The 17764-nt window shown below is 45.5% G+C and overlaps 1 protein-coding gene across 9 annotated transcripts in view; it reads left to right on the top strand.

The window, feature by feature from the left end:
- Window positions 1-17764, top strand: part of LOC146839074 (uncharacterized) — a 100016-nt gene that overhangs the window by 74296 nt on the left and 7956 nt on the right. Inside the window, exon 1 of one of the 9 annotated variants that reach the window (XM_085603089.1) lies at window positions 11057-11078. The exons of the other annotated variants lie outside the window; for them this stretch is intronic. The gene's annotated coding sequence lies outside the window, so the exon portion shown is untranslated. Of the gene's footprint in view, window positions 1-11056; window positions 11079-17764 lie in introns of those variants that run through there. 9 annotated transcript variants of the gene reach the window in all.

The following is a 17764-nucleotide window of genomic DNA, read 5'->3' as shown; positions in this document are numbered from 1 at the left end:
TATGAGGAGTTGCTGAATCATATATATTCCAGCTAAACGTTGTTCATCTGCACTGAGATTAAAAAACGTGTGTGCTACGGTTTCATCACCGTATTTTTCAGGACTGTCAATCCAGTGAACAGCTGATCTGGCTAATTCTTGCTCATCCATGGAATCGAGGAGGTGGTAACCCCTTCGTTCTCGTAGTAGTTTATCTGCGGCTTGAAACGAATGTTCAGGAGACTTCAGATTTATTATAGGCGTCGGATACGTTCTGCTATTATTCGGGCATACTGAGTGTATGGGATCAGAAAAACATCTAGTATTTTCACAGGATCTTCCTCTGCCTACATAGGCTATGGTCTCTGACTGTCTTGCGGGATTCCCTGATTCGGACACTTCATCTTGCTCAAACTCGTCTGTTCCCAATCTCTCTTCATGAATACGCTCTATTTCTTTACGGATTTTTCGGCACATGGCTATTATACAATTTTGCTTATCGTGTCTCCCTTCTGATATATTCTGACTCCATTTTGTAAGAATAAGCATTGCATTCGGGTCTACCCCCGGACGGTCTTGATTTCTGATCACACAATTTATGAGGAAACGTAACAGTTCCCCCTGTATCTCTACTTTCTGGAATTCCATAGCTCTGTTAATACATCCTGGATCTCGTCCTGTTTGAACAAAATGATATATGTTATCTAGATGCGTAATCATCCCTGGTAACCTTGCTAAATACTCTGCGGCTCGCCTGATACGTAATGATGCCAGGACCATTTCATCCTCTTTACCAACCACCAGATCATATCTACAATTTACAAGGAGTTCTTTAAGCGTACGTTCACTTACGAATTTAGGTGTACGTGAATGTGCTGACTCTTGAAAGACAAGTTTATTTATTCTAGGTGGTGTAAAGGTACTGCTAGCACCTCCCGTGGCCCCATCTGGGGCGTCGGGTGTGAATGGGTTCGTTGAACGTGACACAGCAACTATGGGCGTCGACACCCCTGTAGAATCGACTGCGGAGACAGATGCGGAAACAGATGTGCTTGCCGAAGCTTGTATCGGGACTTGCTGTTGCACGGGGACAGATACCTGATCCTGACGTTGAACCCCTCCACCAGACGGTCTATGTGGTGCGGCGTTAGCATACTCGGGAGCTGCGTCATCTAGATATGAGGAAAGAAAAACATCTTCTGCGGTTCTGGGATGCCCTTTTTGATGTACCCTAATTGGAAATAATGGGGGTGGCAAGTCTTTTGGCATCTCTGTAACAGCCTTAGGTAGTCCTTCGGCTAGAAGGGGATACATACCATTCATAAGAGTATTTCTTTGTCTATTTACTTGTTCTGATTTCACTCGGATACCTTCCTCAATTAATAGATTTTCTTGAACTTTATTTGAACTTTCTTTACTCCTCTCTTCTTGTCTACGTGCTTTTTCTGTTCGTCTATGAGATTCTTTACGCCATAACTCAACAGCGTCTTTCTGTGATTGTCTGACCTTTCTTTTCCATAACTCTTCCTCCACTTTCATGATGCACTCTGCATCCCAGGTTCCCGCTGCGGGCCACCTTTGACTTTCCGGCAATCCCTTGGTATAATCTACCCATAGATCAAGAAACAATATGGCATCTAAGCCATGCTTATGGTACATAAAATGCCCTGGAGTGTCCCTAGGAGGAATAGGAACTGCTTCTTCAAGCACCCCTTTTCTGGTAGTAATCTGTCTTAACTTCGAGAAGAGCGGCATATTGACAACTGATCTGATACTTACTCTTGAATTCACTTAATACGAAAAACACAATAATGAACAGTGAACAATGAACAATCATTCATACCACAATATGCAAGACATTTTCTGAAAACATTAAACATTAAACATTTAACAATGAGCGACAATGATGACAGTCTGCCTAACTAATCACCACGCTGAATTCTTGACAATAACTGCATACTTCGGAATACTTGATATACTGCTAAACAGTACATATACACTGCTAAACAGTGCAGACCGGATTTGTGTACCCAAATCCGTCTTGACCGGCACAACCTATGTGCGCGTCAACACGCCTCCCCGGCGATGGTACTCACCGAGTAGCTCCTTGAAACGGAAGGCCTCAGGGAATAGACAGGACTCGATGACTGCGGACAGCGGACCCTCTGGACATCGGGATTTCGAGAAACCTGGTGGGCCTCTGTATACCTCGGATCTTGCTCTCTCAGCTAGGCTCTGGTCGGGATACTTCGCACTTCTCACCGCCTCGTCTGGGTTGATCGCAGCCTCAGTCGCCCCCGTTTGACCGGAGGGAGCTTACAGGAAATCCTGCTGGTACGCGTTTATGGTCCGTCCAGCTGTGGCAGGAGACCGGGCCTGCAACGCACCGCCGGCGCGTGAGATGAGAAAGTGTCCCTGTTCGGGCGCCATTATGTGGTAAATAAAATCTTCTTTACCGGACTGAATTTCATACGGAATCTTAAAATAAAGTAAAATAGCTCAAAATAACAAGAGGCAGAATCCGTGGTATAAGAGGTTTTCTAAATGGGCTTTATTCCATCAAAAATGGCCGACTCGAGTCGCGGCCTTCAGGTTCCGTCACCACGAGGGTTCAGGAAGTGAAGTACAATACTTTATTGACAGACATGCATTTTTATAATAAGTACATTACAATGAAACGAATGTAGAAGGCGTAACATTTGATAAGAAAAGTGACATAACAGGTGCGTAATCGAAACTAGGCGTAATAAGGAATAAAAGAAACATGATTGGTTAGGATTATCAGACATAGGTGGATCTATAAGATAATACTTGACATAGATGCGCGCGCAGCAGCATGACGTGTGAGTGACGTGCAACTAGGGGGTGAAGGGGACTTGACATTTAGCTCTACATGTGGAGACAAGAAGTCTGGGGGGTCAAGTCAACCTAATCCCAAATCATATCTAACATCCTATGTTTAAAGAACTATGTTATCCACAAGGAAGGACTCTCGGACAGAATCTAGTCTATACTGACTGTGTGCGTGCACAAACGTCTAAGTGTCTATATGAGATGCGAGGGGCAGAAAACTTTCCATGGCAGCAGGGCTATGAATCACTTGCAGGAGGACGGAAAGGCTGAGTCCTTTGCTTGTGAGCTAAAGGAAATGTTTACCTAAATCACTAGACAGGAATGCATCGGCTGGAGAGCAAAATAGATAATTCGAAGGTGAAATACAGCTTCTTGGCAGGCAGGCGAAAACTGGCCGAGGCAGGCACCGTTAGCTGCACAGGGAGTAGGACAAAGTTCATGGATACAGATGCGATCTCAAGCTGAAGCTGTCAGAGACAGAGAGCAGGGAAAGGCTTTGAGGACAGAATCGGGCCTACTTGCCTGAACTGTAAAAATGGAGTAACTTAGCCATATAAAGTCAGTGGCCTTTCATACTTAGGAATCGAATATCCAGCCCATTGATGGCGGATCTGACAGAGAACATGTCGACGGTAGACACACATATGTTTGCGTCTTAGAAACTGGAACTGGAGGGAACATACATGTATTTGTAACATGCATATAGAACCGTTGGGGTCCAAGATAGGGGACATAACTGATCAGGAAAATCCACATTTCCACAAAGGAACCACACAGATTTTTCCTTCGTCATCCATCCTTGATCCGTTTGGATCCCTCCTAATTCAGTCCATTTCTTTATTTCGTCTGGAGTAGCATGTGTCTGTATGTCAATTACGTCAAGAGCGGGATCCTTAACCGTCATGCAATGTGTTGGTGTCGGGACTATTGTCTTTGTCATGTCGGATGTTTGAGTTTGAGCAGTCTGTTTAGCTGTTCTGTCAGCTAGATCATTGCCTTGAGAAATGATATCAGTAACTTTCGTATGAGCTTTACATTTCATAATTGATATTGCAGTGGGTAAATGTATTGCATCTAATAAGGCATGAATAAGGGGTCCGTGCTGAATGTGGGCACCGTGAGAAGTTAAATAACCTCTCTCTCGCCACAGCACTCCGAAGTCATGTACAACTCCGAATGCATAACGTGAATCAGTGTATATGTTGACTTTTTTATTTACGGCTTGAATACAGGCTTGTGTCAGAGCGATGAGCTCTGCTGCTTGAGCGGACAAGGTATTTATGCAATTTGTTTCAATGATTTCAGTGTCTGTTGTGACTGCGTAAGCGGCCACTAGCTCTCCTGTACCTGTTCTCATACATGAACCATCTACATACAACGTCAGGTCTGGGTCTGACAATGGGACGTCTGTCAAGTCTTGTCTGGGTTTCGTCGTGATAGTGATAACTTCAATACAATCATGTGCAAGTGGGTCTGTTCCATTTATAGGTAACAGTGTGGCAGGATTCAATGTACTACAACGTCTGATTTCTATATGTGGCTGAAACAATGTTAATTCGTAACCAGTAAGTCGTGCTATAGTCAAGTGTTGTGTTTGTGTGCGGTTCAAGAGAACCTCCACTGCATGTGGTACTTGTACTGTCAATGGATGTCCTAATACTATGGCATCGCTTTGTCTGATTGCTAAAGCTGTTGCTGCCACTGATTTCAGGCACGCAGGCAAAGCCTGAGCTACGGGATCTAATGTACTAGAAAAATAAGCACATGGTTTGTGTGATCCTGCTTGTTCCTGTGTGAGTACTGACAAGGCAGTACCTTCGCGTTCTGTAACGAAGAGTGTAAACTGTTTATTGTAACATGGTGTTGCTAAAACAGGTGCTTGGCATAAGGCTTTCTTTAGGCTTTCAAAAGCTTGTGTATGTTCCTGAGTCCAAGGGAGAACAGTCGATGTGGCTGCCTCCTGTGTTGTCAATTGAATGAGGGGTTTTGCTAGAAATGCATACTGAGGGATCCACTGCCTACAATATGAAGTGAGGCCTATGAAAGCCCGCACCTCCTTTTGTGTCTTGGGTATTGGCATATTAGCAATTAGCTGGATGCGATCTGATGTAAGCTGCCTTCCCTCCTTGGACAGCGAGTGACCAAGGTAAACAACTCGCTGGACACAGAATTGCAGCTTAGAAGGGGACACCTTGTGCCCCTTTTCGGCCAAAAATTGTAATACCGTCAGTGAGGCTTTCTCACATTCAGGTTCGCTTCTAGCGGTGATCAGCAGATCATCGACATATTGAAGCAGGGCAGTGTTGACTGGCATGTGGATACTGTCGAGTTCTCGTTTCAGTGCTTGGCTATAAATGCTGGGGCTTTCTGTAAATCCTTGAGGTGCGCGTGTGAATTTAAAGCTTCGTCCATTTAAACTAAATCCGAACAAGTATTGGCTTTCCGGATCTATTGGGACGCTGAAAAAGGCATTTTTGAGATCAATTACAGTAAAGAATGTTGCTTCGGAATCAATGGCTGTCAGTAATGAAGAAATGTCTGGGACTACGGGGTATTGTGGTACTATGCATTTATTTAATTCGCGCAGATCAATAACCAATCGATATACTGGCGGGGCTGTTGGATCGGTTCGTTTAAGAATCGGAATTATCGGTGAATTACATACATTGGAGTCAGTTTCCACAACCACTCCTTGGGTAATAAGCTCGTCAATGATTTGTAGTAAAGCCACTACAGCATCTGGTGGTAACTTGTATTGTCGCATTCGTGGAAGTACCACTCCTGCCTTTAGTGTGACTCGATATGGTGTAATGTTCATGCAACCAACATCTGTAGGGCCTTGTGCCCATAAATGTGTCGGTAAAGTCTGTAGTCGGTGATCCATGTCTCGGGACACGTAGTGCCCTTTGAAATCACGTAAAAATAATCTTACTCCTTCCGGAGAACAACATATAATAGCTCCTAGAGCTTTCAAAGTTTTTATGCCTAACAAGTTTTCTGGACATGATTTAGTAAGTAATAAATCTGTAGTTCGTGTCAAGGGACCGATCGTAAGTGGAAGAGGCTGTGTTACTTCGTTAATGATAGGTTTTCCTGAAAAGCCAAGGGAAATATTCTGTGTGCCTGAGAGGGGTGCCCCTGGAACTTCACTACGTTTTATTGTTGTTCGACTTGCCCCTGTATCAAGTAAGAATTTTCTATCTTGACCTAACAGTTCACTGTGTACATAAGGTCCTTCTTGGTCTACAGGGACCTCAATAAGGGGTAAGCTGTTTCATGAGTATCGTTGATAATCAGGATAGTCATACTGTGCGGTCTGATACATCTGTCGGGTCGTTGTTTGTGTGGCAGCAATAGGCTGCGGTGGTGGAACTGGCATAGACTGTTGCGGAGCTGGCATGGACTGTGCATGCTGCGGAGCTCCTTGTTGGTTCTGATCCTGTCTAATTGGTCGTGGTCTTTCTTTTGCGTTACCTATGGCAATATTATGTTTTAAAACTGGACAATCGTGTACATAATGACCTGGCTGTTTACAATAGTTGCACGTCCCTTTAACAGGACCTATTGAAACACTGGACTGTGTTATACCCTTCTTATGACCGTCAACTGGCACTGTCTGGGAAACTAGCATTTTCATTTTCGTGTCTTTCATGCGTCTATGTTCATGTTCTTGTTCTTCTCTAATTCTATTGTGATGGTACTGTAGCATTTGTAACATTTGTGACGGAGTGTTACCTTGCCAGGTACTCTCGAACTTCAATACTCTATTCTTAACTTGGGGCAAGGCATTTTCAACTAACTTTGTCACAAACAGATGTGGATACGACTCGCTACTTGCTTTTATTCCACTATTTATACCAAAACATTTCTCAAATCTGGAATAAAAATCACTAGTGTCTTCATCTGATTTTTGTTTACAGGCTGATATTGCACCCCAGTCTTCCTTTTTCGTAGTTAATAAACGTGGCAGTACCTGTACTAGTAAACCTGGTAGCGCTTTGATCTTGTCCCCGAGCCCTGAACCTGGACCTCGAGCTTTTTCTTCATTTTCTAATGCCGTCCAATCTATCTTCTGGTCTCCCACCTCCCAATCCTTTTCCTTGAGTTTTTCGTAAATGCCCGCAGGCATTAATACCTTCAATATTGTCATAATGTCGGGGTAGGTATATTCTCCCATGAGTAACATATCTTTAATTTCACGGTGGAAACCCGCTGGGTCTTTGTCATGACTGGGTACCACTTTCTTCATTTCTAATAGTTCTATTTTGGATATGGGTATGTATACAAACACACGTTTAAACTCATTGTCATCACCCTTTATCGGGTGCACTTCGCGTAAGGGATTCTGTCTATCCATGTAATACGTCGTTCTTTCCTTGATGGGCAATGAGACATGTTCAGGACATACAAAAAGAATGTACTGCCTTCTAGATTCTAGTATTTCTCTAATTAACTTAGTACCGGACCCTTTCCATTTATTCGTGAGTAATTCAGTCAATATATCAGGTAAGGGGCCAGGATCGGAGTGTTGGCTTTTATATAATATAAGGAGTTGTTGAATCATGTAGATACCAGCTAAACGCTGTTCATCTGGGGCGAGGTTCAAAAACGTATGTGCTAGTGTATCATCACCATATTTTCCAGGACTATCAACCCAGTGAACGGCTGACCTGGCTAATTCTTGTTCGTCCATAGAATCGAGTATATGATAACCCCTTCGTTCTCGGAGTAATTTGTCAGCGGCTTGGAACGAATGTTCGGGGGACCTTATATTTATTATAGGAGTTTGGAATTTTCTGTTATTATCTGAACGTATCGGACATGTCGGATCAGTAAAGCATCTAGTATCATTACAAGATCTTCCTCTACCTACATAGGCCATAGTTTCTAACTGTCCTGTGGGTAGTTCTAATTCTTCCTCGTCCTCGGTTTGTTCTGGTTCGTCTACTGCTAATCTTTCCTCGTGTATTCGTTCTATATCTTTGCGGATCTTTCGGCTCATAGCTACTATGCATGATCGTTTATCATGTCTCCCCTCTGATATATTCTTACCCCATGTGGTAAGAATCTGCATTTCTTCCGGATTTACCCCTGGTTGATCTTGATTTCTGATCGCACAGTTTATGAGGAAACGTAACAGTTCCCCCTGTATTTCCACCTTTTGGTACTCCATGGCTCTGGTAATACTCTCAGGGTCTCGCCCTGACTGAACAAAATGATATATATTTTCTAAATGTGCAGTCATTCCTGGTAGCTTCCCTAAATATATTGCAGCTCGTCGGATACGTAATGATGCCAGCATCATTTCGTCCCCTTTTCCGGGCACAGGGTCATATCTACAGTCTATTAGAAGTTCCTTGAGCGTGTTGGGAGTTACTAGTTTGGGCGTACGTTGGTGGGCTATTTCTTGAAAGTAAAGTTTATTTGTTCTGGGTGGCGTAGAAAAAATGCTTGATGTACCTCCGGTAGCACCACCTGGGGTGCTGGATGTGAAAGGATTCGTTGAACGAGATATAGCAACCATAGGTGTGGATGCGGATGTAGAAACAGATGTGCTTGCCGGAACTTGTGTCGGGGTGTGCTGTTGTAGAGGCACAGACGAAGTAGGGTCTTGGCGTTGAACCCCCTCGGCAGACGGTCTATGTGGCGCAGCATTAGCATACTCGGGAGCTGCGTCGTCTAAATAAGAGGAAAGAAAAACATCTTCTGCGGATCTGGGATGCCCTTTGGGATGTGCTTTTATCGGAAACAATGGGGGTGGCAAGTCTTTTGGTATTTCCGGAGTAGCCTTAGGTAATCCTTCGGCCAGAAGAGGATACATACCATTCACAAGGGCATTTCTTTGTCTGTCTGTTTGTTCTGACTTTACTCGAGTACCTTCTTCAATTAATACACTTTCTCGAACTTTATTTGAATTCTCCTTACTCTTCTCTTCCTGTCTACGTGCTTTTTCTGTACGTCTATACGATTCTTTACGCCATAATTCAATGGCGTCTTTCTGTGATTGTCTAGCTTTCCTTTTCCATAATTCTTCTTCTACTTTCAAAATGCAATCTGCATCCCAGGTCCCAGCTGCGGGCCACCTCTGACTTTCTGGTAATTCCTTGGTGTAGTCTACCCATAGATCAAGAAATAATATGGCGTCTAGGCCATGTTTATGATACATGAAGTACCCTGGAGTGTCCCTAGGAGGAATGGGAACAGCTTCTTCGAGTACCCCTTTTCTAGTTGTGATCTGTCTTAATTTCGAAAAGAGAGGCATATTGAGAACTGATCTGATCTGATACCTAATTTTGAACACGTTTAATACCATAAAACACAATAGTGAACAGTCATTCACACCACAATATACAGAACGTATTTAAAACATTTTAACATTTAACATTTAATGAATAAACAATGATGGTCATTTAGGGAACTAGTCACTAAGCATAATACTCGATACTAACTAGGTAAATCTGAATTATATACTAGACATACTTGATATACTGCTAAACAGTACAGATACACTGCTGAAACAGTGCAGACCGGATTTGTGTACCCAAACCCGTCTTGACCGGCACAACCTATGTGCACGTCAGAACGCCTCCCCGATAATGGTACTCACCGGGTAGCTCGGAACGGAAGGCCTCGGAACTGAACTGAACTTGAACCGGACTGGACTCGACTCGGAACTTCGGAAACTTCGGAAACTGGTGGGCCTCTGTATACCTCGGATCTTGCTCTCTCAGCTAGGCTCTGGTCGGGATACTTCGCACTTCTCACCGCCTCGTCTGGGTGTTGATCGCAGCCTCAGTTACCCCCGCTCGGCAGGAGGGAGATACAGGAAATCCTGTGGGTACGCGTTGTTGTCCGTCCAGCTGTGACAGGAGACCGGGACTGCAACGCACCGCCGGCGCGTGAGATGAGAAAGTGTCCCTGTTCGGGCGCCATTCATGTGGTAAATAATTTAATTACCGGGACTTAATTTGATGCGGAAAATCTATAACAATAGCTCAGTAAAATAAGAGGCAGACTCCGTGGTATTAGGGGTTCGGAACGGGCTTTATTCCATAATCAATTTAAATCGATGAGCTCCAGATTCCATCACCACGAAGGTTCAGGAAGTGAAGACCGTACTTTATTGATAGGTAATCATTTTTATACAATAGGCATTACAGTGAAACAAATGGAGGAGGCGTAACAATTGATAGTAAAGATAAAACATACATGCGTAGCAAAAGTGGGTGTAACTGGGCGTAACTAAAGAACGTCATCAGGTATGATGTCATAATAGGGTGGTTCCATGAAAGAATTTCGCAATGTCAGCAGAAATACTTGGCAGAAATGTGCGTGCAGCAGCATGACGTGTGATTGACGTGCAACTAGGGGGTGAAGGGGACTTGACATTTAGCTCTACATGTGGCGACAGAAGTCTGGAGAGTCAAGTCAACCTAATCCCAAATCATATCTAACATCCTATGTTTAAAGAACTGTGTTATCCAAAAGAGGGGCCTTCTTGGAGTAGAATCTTATTCTATACTGACTATACTGACTGTGAGTGCGTGTACAAGCGTCTAAGTGTCTACACTAGATGCGAGGGCAGGAATCTTCCATAGTAACAGGGCTATGAATTACTTGCATAAAGACAGAGAAGCCGGGCCCTTTGCTCGGTAGCTGGAAGAATGTTTACTTAAACTACTAGACAGGAATGCATTGGGTAGGGAGCGGAGCAGATAATTTCGAAGGTAAAATACAGTTTTTGGCAGGCAACAGGCTGATGTCAGGCACCGTTAGCTGCGCAGAGAATGAGGACAAAGTTCATGGATACAGATGCGAGCTCAGACTGAAGCTTACAGAGGCAGAAGGCAAGAAAAGCTTGATGGCAGAATCAGGGCCTACTTGCCTGGACTGTAAAATGGCATAAGTGAACCATATAAAGCCGGTGGCCTTTCGTACTTAGGAATGGAATATCCGGCCCATTTATGGCGGATCTGAAAGAGGACATGTTGGCGGTGGACGCACATGTGTTTGCGTCTTCATAACTGGAACTGGAGGGAACATACATGTACTTGTGATTTATACATGAAACCGTTGGGGTCCAAGATAGGGGACATAACTGACCATAAAAATCCATATTTCCACAGCAGTCATTGTAGACACAGGACCTGCTGTTTCACCCAACTTCAAGAAGGAGTGCGATGACTGTCCCATCGACCAAGATTATGAGGACTGTGGGACAAAGAGAGGCCTCAATATTATTACAGGTGAGAAAACAAGGCCCACTTGAAAAAGACATTAAAATGTCCTCTCTTAATCCCAAAGCTGACGGAGAGTCCACCCCTCTACTCCTTAGTATCGGAGAGCTGTTGAAATTGGACATTTCCGTCGTCCCTTTAAGATCTGACAGATTATGACAGAGGCACATAGAGTCTGATCATTCTCTTAGTACCGGACTGAGGCTTCAGCATTATACAATCCCCCACACTCGGTTTATTCTTTTCAGCTCGCGTTGAGGGTCATTGACATTGATTTACAAAGGCCCTGCCCCTCCTCTGTCCTGGCCTTTCTATGAGGCCCTTTCACACACTGCTGAGTAATTGTCTTCTGAGTCTCCTGTTATCTGCACAGATTTGGTAATGTATAATTTGTTTACAGTAATGGCAGACATCAAACCGACTACTGTACCAAACATCAAACAAGAGCAAGAAGATTGCTCTGCGACGGGTAAACGGGGCCCTCGGTAGACTTGATACTATCAAAGAAGACGCAATCCTATTATCTTTGGACGCCACTATGGCGTTCGATACCATAGAATGGGACTTTCTTTTCGCTGCGTTGTCCCGCATAGGGTTCGGACCCAAGATGATACGCTGGATCAAGTTATTGCTACTCAACCCACCGTGCATGTCGGGGTTAACAATCACCGCTCGGCCACTTTCACTCTTCGGCGGGATACAAGGCAAGGGTGTCCCCTGTCCCCATTACTTTGTGCCATAGTATTGGAGCCCTTGGCAGTCTGGGTCAGAGGAGACCCGGAAATAAGGGGACTCCGCTAGTCGGAGGACTACGAGGACCGCATCTCGTTATACGCTGACGATGTTCTCCTGTACTTGGCCTCCCCAGCATGGTTTCTACGGAGAGTGCTGCATATTTTTCACATTTTTGGTGCCCACTCCGGATATCAGATAAATTGGTCCAAGACTCAGATGTATGTGCTATTGGGCGATCCCCCACCTAACCCGAGGGGCTATGATATACCGGTGGCTGCTCACGGTTTTCGATATTTGGGCATTTTTGTCACCCCAGATGTGGATCTCTTCTTTCATCACAACCTGCTCGGGCCTCTCCAGCGCCTCAAGTTTGACGCCCTTTATTGGCGGTCTCTCCCCCTCACTCTCCTGGGTCGGGCGTCCTTGTTTAAGATGCTTGCTCTCCCGCGTTTTCTTTATGCCTTGCAAAATACCCCTAATCCTAGCCCAGATTCTTACTTCTCCCAAATAGATGGTGTAGTGCGTGGCTTATTGTGGGAAGACCGTACCCCGCGCATCGCGATGGCCAAACACACTATGGGCTGGAATGACGGGGGCATAGCTCTGCCCGATCTCCGACTCTACTACCAGGCTTCCCAGTTGAGCGCGGTCAATAATTGGGTGTTTGGCTCTCACAACGATCCTAATTTCCGCATAGACCGCTGGCTCATGAGTCTGGGCGGGTACAACAGGGCCCTTTACTCCAACCCCTGCAAATTGAAGCTAACCGGCCCTACGGCTTATACGGTTGAGACATGGCATGGTGTCACGAGAAAACTGGGTTGGCACAATCGCCTGACCAAGACAACCCCGCTGTGGGAACCCGATATCCTGGGACAGCTCATTCAATGCCCGGGGTTCGACAGATGGGACATGATTGGTATAACCAGGGTTGGTGACATGTGGGTGGGAGGGAGGGAAGCTTGCCTCCTTCACTGATCTTCAGGCGAAATACCAATTAGCACAATCTGAAACATTTCAATATTTGCAGATTAGTGATGCTATTTGTACTGCCCTGCCAACGTTGCTCCCTCTCCCTGACTCCTCCCCCCTGGAGGATCGGCTGATATTGGACCCTATGGACCGCAAGGCAATCTCACTCACATATAAGAAGCTCGTTAAAAATCGCGCGGATCCGATGCACAAATTGAAGGAAAGATGGGTGGCGGACTTGGGTGCGGTCGAGGATGATGATTGGCGTGATGCCTTAGCCTCCCCCGGGGGTAGCCATTCCCATGAGGTTACAGCTTATCCAGTTAAAAATTCTCCATAGAGTTTACTTCAACGCCAAAATCCTATTTCGACTGGATAGGCGCCCCGATCTGCTTTGCCTTAGGCACTGTAATCAGATCTATACCTTTTTCCACATATTATGGGACTGTCCGCGGATTCAGTGTTACTGGAACGGGGTCACCTGGCAACTTGTGAGAACATGTGATAAGCCCGTAGAGATGTCTCCTCAACTCTGCATTCTTAACATCTGGGGTGCCACGTACCGATCTCAAGCCGAACAGGCATGGGCCTCGATGGGCTTCAGGATCGCAAAGCGCAACATCACACAGAAGTGGGGAGTGGAGGGGGTGCCCCTATTGAGTGACTTGGCGAAAGACATGGATGGTGCAATGATCGCAGAAAAAACGGTGTATAAGGGTCGGGGATGCCCCAGAAAGTGGGACCATAAGTGGGGACGATGGAACAAGTATAGGGCGGACATCTGTATCTCTCCTACGATTGAATTGAGGCGTGAAAGACAGACTTTGTTGGATCAGTTGACAACTGAGATGGTGTCCCCGCTACCCCCTGGTCAGCATCTACATGACTCCTAGACCCATATTATTTGCAGTGTTAAGACTCACTGTTTCCCATCAGCAATGTACCCCGAGGCATGTGAGTTATCGGCCAGAAGCCGGGTTTTTCGCAAGCATTTGTTCACTGATATGTAGCTTACAACTATCTATTATACCTGTGGAGGAAGTTAATGTGGAAATGATGATTGATGTATACCGATGCACTGTTTTTGAAAATAAAAATTGTTTAAAAAGAAAAAAAAAGAGGATTGCTCTGGTGATGACCAGGACTCGGAGGTGAAAGGAAGCACGAGTGATCAGAGAGGTGAATAAATAACACCAAATATAAAATGCTGAGAGACCTCCTTGATCCTAGCAGGAGCGCAGAGTTTCATTTGATGTGCTCCAGTTGTTGGCATTGGCTCTTCCTTAGTGATGGTGCTTTCACTGGTGTTTGGTTTGTAATTAAACAAACGGCATCTTTGTGGATTTTGTCATTTCTTTTCCTCATCTCTACATTGTTTTCTCCTATTTTAAATATTAGTTTACATGGTTCATGCTCCTAGTTTTTTGTTCTCTTGTTGCCCTAAATAGCACTGCTCACACAAGGTCCATTTAGTGTCCAGGATTCGGGGCAAAGTTGAGTGCTGGGATTTTAAAGCTGTCTCCTCGTCTGTGCTTCTTTGCACACAATGTGTAGCTCTTTCATTCTTGCACCGTGTGACATTGGACACTTGCGGCATTGAATACAGGGGTGGGAACTTTGTAAAAACTTGCACCTACCAGGAATATGTGGACACAGCAGCCATTCCATACAAAAGGATATACTGACATGGAGTTTTTGGTGGAGTTTGTATTAATGCCAGAAGGTAAATACATTTTAAGAGACATTTAAATGTATATTAATGTAGTCCTGTAAGACCACCTAACATTAAAAAAATTGGTTTATGGTTGTATGCCAGTGTTTATTATTATCCCATAAATTATCAAATAAATATTTTGCAGAGTTAGTGACACTCAGAGCCTGCCCTCTAGCAGCACCTGTTGTAGAACACTGACGAGCAAAGCACTGATAATGGAATGATTTCCCTCTTGTTGAACATGGGCTGTACTCCAGTTGCTGGAGGAGTGATCTGTCTGGAAAGCCCCGGCAGTGCCATGTTTTGCTGGGGGATATCTATGTTGCCTGCTCATGGCTCATAGTGATTAATAAAATGTGCTTTTAAAAATACGTGAGCCTGGATCACCATAGACTCGGGTCATTGTATGTGGTTTCACCTGTACCAGCTGAATCCTTACAATGAAATCCTGACTGCAACAGAGTTACACCACAGACTCTCTACATTTGGAGAAGCGCCCATCAAATGGGAACGTTTACATGTCTCAGTTAAACATGGGCGGTCACAGGAACCGTAAACGGGGCAAAAGTGCTGCGTGCATCTCTTTGCTCATGGGTGGCACACGCAAGGTAGCGGAGAAGGGTGAGAACCTCACTGTGCAAAGGTTCTCACACAGCCTAGAAAGTATTGCAGTGAAGAAAAGACGACTGATCAGAGATCCGAGGCGTCTGGTGCAGCATCTGCAAATGAGACGCATTTGTGGGACCGACCAACTGAGACAGTTGGCTGTGATTGCTCCCATTGCAGGGAGACCGAGATAAAGACTCATGGCACGGCCATTTGGGATGCAGATGATCACACGGAAGAGAAGCCTGGGTGGGCTTGTGTGCTCAGAGCGGAGGAGAATGGGGTGGGGAGCACCAGTACTGTTGGTAGACCAAGAGATCCCTGTACCCGGTCCCTCCCTCCCTCCCCCTTCAGAAAGAATGAGGATGAATAAGACTCTCCCCACCTCCAATGGGAAATTCTAGTGGCTTGTATTTTTCCATTGGAGGCAAAATACATTCCACTTTTTTGCACTATTGTGGTGGTTCCACCTTGCTGTATGAGTGTACAAAGTGTCAAACTGTGGTCTTGGATTTCCCTCTCACTGTGACTGGCTGGGTATACCGAATAGGGCAATAAAACAGTGCAGCTTTTAGTGGCGCAGCGTAATTTAAGAGACTGCAAGGTATGGTGTATTGCTCTCCACTGAGAGTGGGTGTAAATGCAGTTATAGTAGACTCAAACTCTTTGAGAATGGATTTACAAAATGTGGCAGTTAGAATGACCCTTGTGGAAACTGTTTCCAAGGAAAGGCTAGCCGAGGTCGCCCAGTTTCACAGAGAAACTAATGAATGGCAAGCAGCCAATGAGACTGGGTCTGAGTCCAACTTGGAGGCTTGTCCTGGACGGTTCCATTCCGAGAGCCCTCTTGCATCTCGACACTTTGATGTTTTTGGAACAAGCTGGTAAATGTGGAGTGCATCAGCTTTTGACAGCCATCGATGCTTGTTGAAGGAGTCTGGGAAATGCTGACTGCAGCTGATTTACAGGTTTGATCCTCTTGAGGGGAAGAATCAATGAAGTGTGGACCACGCGAGCGATCCATGTTTGTCTTACAAGACCAGACGGTGTGAATAGTCGCTGTTGCTGCTGCTGTCCTTGTTTGACAGACTGGAACACCAGCGTTTTACCATGCCCACTTGCAGCTGTCATGTAGGGTTTCTGCACGAGGGTTGCATTAGGGGCTGCAGCTTTGAAGTAAAGTATGACACACTTCTGTGGTGTGTTTGAGCCAGGGGTGCTTGTGGTGGCTGTTAACATTTTCTGGATTATCCATAGCTATGACTTTTGCCTTCACTTCTTGCCAGTGGCGCAACAAAATGTGAACCCCCGCCTGCAAAGTACATGGAGGGCCCGCCCAGGCCCAGTCAAGAGCTCTCAGGCCAGGGGGTACATTAATGTTCTATAAATCTGTGGCATTGCCTGTCGGTGCAGCGGGCTGCCAAATGTTTATATTCCAGCGGCATCTCGCCTGACACTCTCTGCAGCCTGTCCCATATCCCAACAGGAATAAAGCCACCAGGTATCCCATATGTCTCCCAGTTGGATATCCTCAGCATGTCCCATTGCCGCTGCCCCTCCAACTTTTGCAAATCTGCCAACTGATCTAACTCCTATAAAGGTGTTTCTAGTGTCCTCTTTCCTTCCCTTCCCAACTTCTGCATGGCCTTCTTCCAGATTTTAACAACCACCTCTGTAGGAATGGGTACCTGAATGGACTGGATGGTGGCATAGATAACCTCTCTAGCCCATGCAGTGTCTGTCCGCCTGTAGAGCGAGTTCTTGCTGAGACTCAAAGGCCCATGCTTTCACCACCAGTAATTGTGCTGCTCAGTAGTACAAGCATAGAATTGGAAGAGCTGCACCCCCCTCTTACGGGTACCTGATAAGTGCTGATAGATTTGTGAGGTGCCCCATCCCATAGTAACAATCTCATTCCTGCATCTAGAGTCACCTTGTGCGGTGTGTTCTGCGGCCTGTACAAAAACGTGGGCAAGGGATTCATCTTGTTGAGGGCTGCTCTACCTAACAACGAGATAGGTAGTTTATGCTATTACCTCACCTCAGTAGTGTTCTCCTCGAGAACCGTTCTCAAAGTCTGCCTTAGGAACTCTGCCTGGTCAAGCATTACAAAAATCCCAGGTAGACAAACCCCTCCCACGTCAACCATAGGGAGCATTCCCAACTCACTGGGGGTGCCATTGGATGACTGGGAATGTCACACCCCTGAATATCTTCCAAATATGTCTAAGATCTCTAAGATTCGAGGTATGGAATGGATCGGGTCTGTCAGAGCAGGAGATTGTCCTCATATTCATATCAAATCTTCCCAGCCCAGGACCCACCTTATCCCATGGGTTTGGGCATCCACTCTCACCCAGATCACCAAAGGCTCCACTGTGAACGCAAACAGCAGGGAGGAGAGTGGGCAGCCCTGCCTCATCCCCCTTCCCAGCTCAAACGCCCATGCCGCTCTCCATTGGCTCTACCCCAGTGTAGATAAGTCGAGTCCATGACAAATACAGTGGCCAAAACCCAGTCTTCTGCAGGATGACTGGCAGGTAATGCCACTCTACCAAATCAAATACCTTTTCGGCATCTAGCGCTAGCAAGACCGCAGGCTCTCCCAGACCATCCCTTCTCACCAGATATCCAAACATCCGCCTAAGGTTGTGTCGCATGGATATCA

The sequence above is a fragment of the Triturus cristatus genome, chromosome 4_2, assembly GCF_964204655.1.
Source record: "Triturus cristatus chromosome 4_2, aTriCri1.1, whole genome shotgun sequence".
Lineage (NCBI taxonomy): Eukaryota > Metazoa > Chordata > Amphibia > Caudata > Salamandridae > Triturus > Triturus cristatus.
This window is presented reverse-complemented; position numbering and strand designations above follow the sequence as displayed.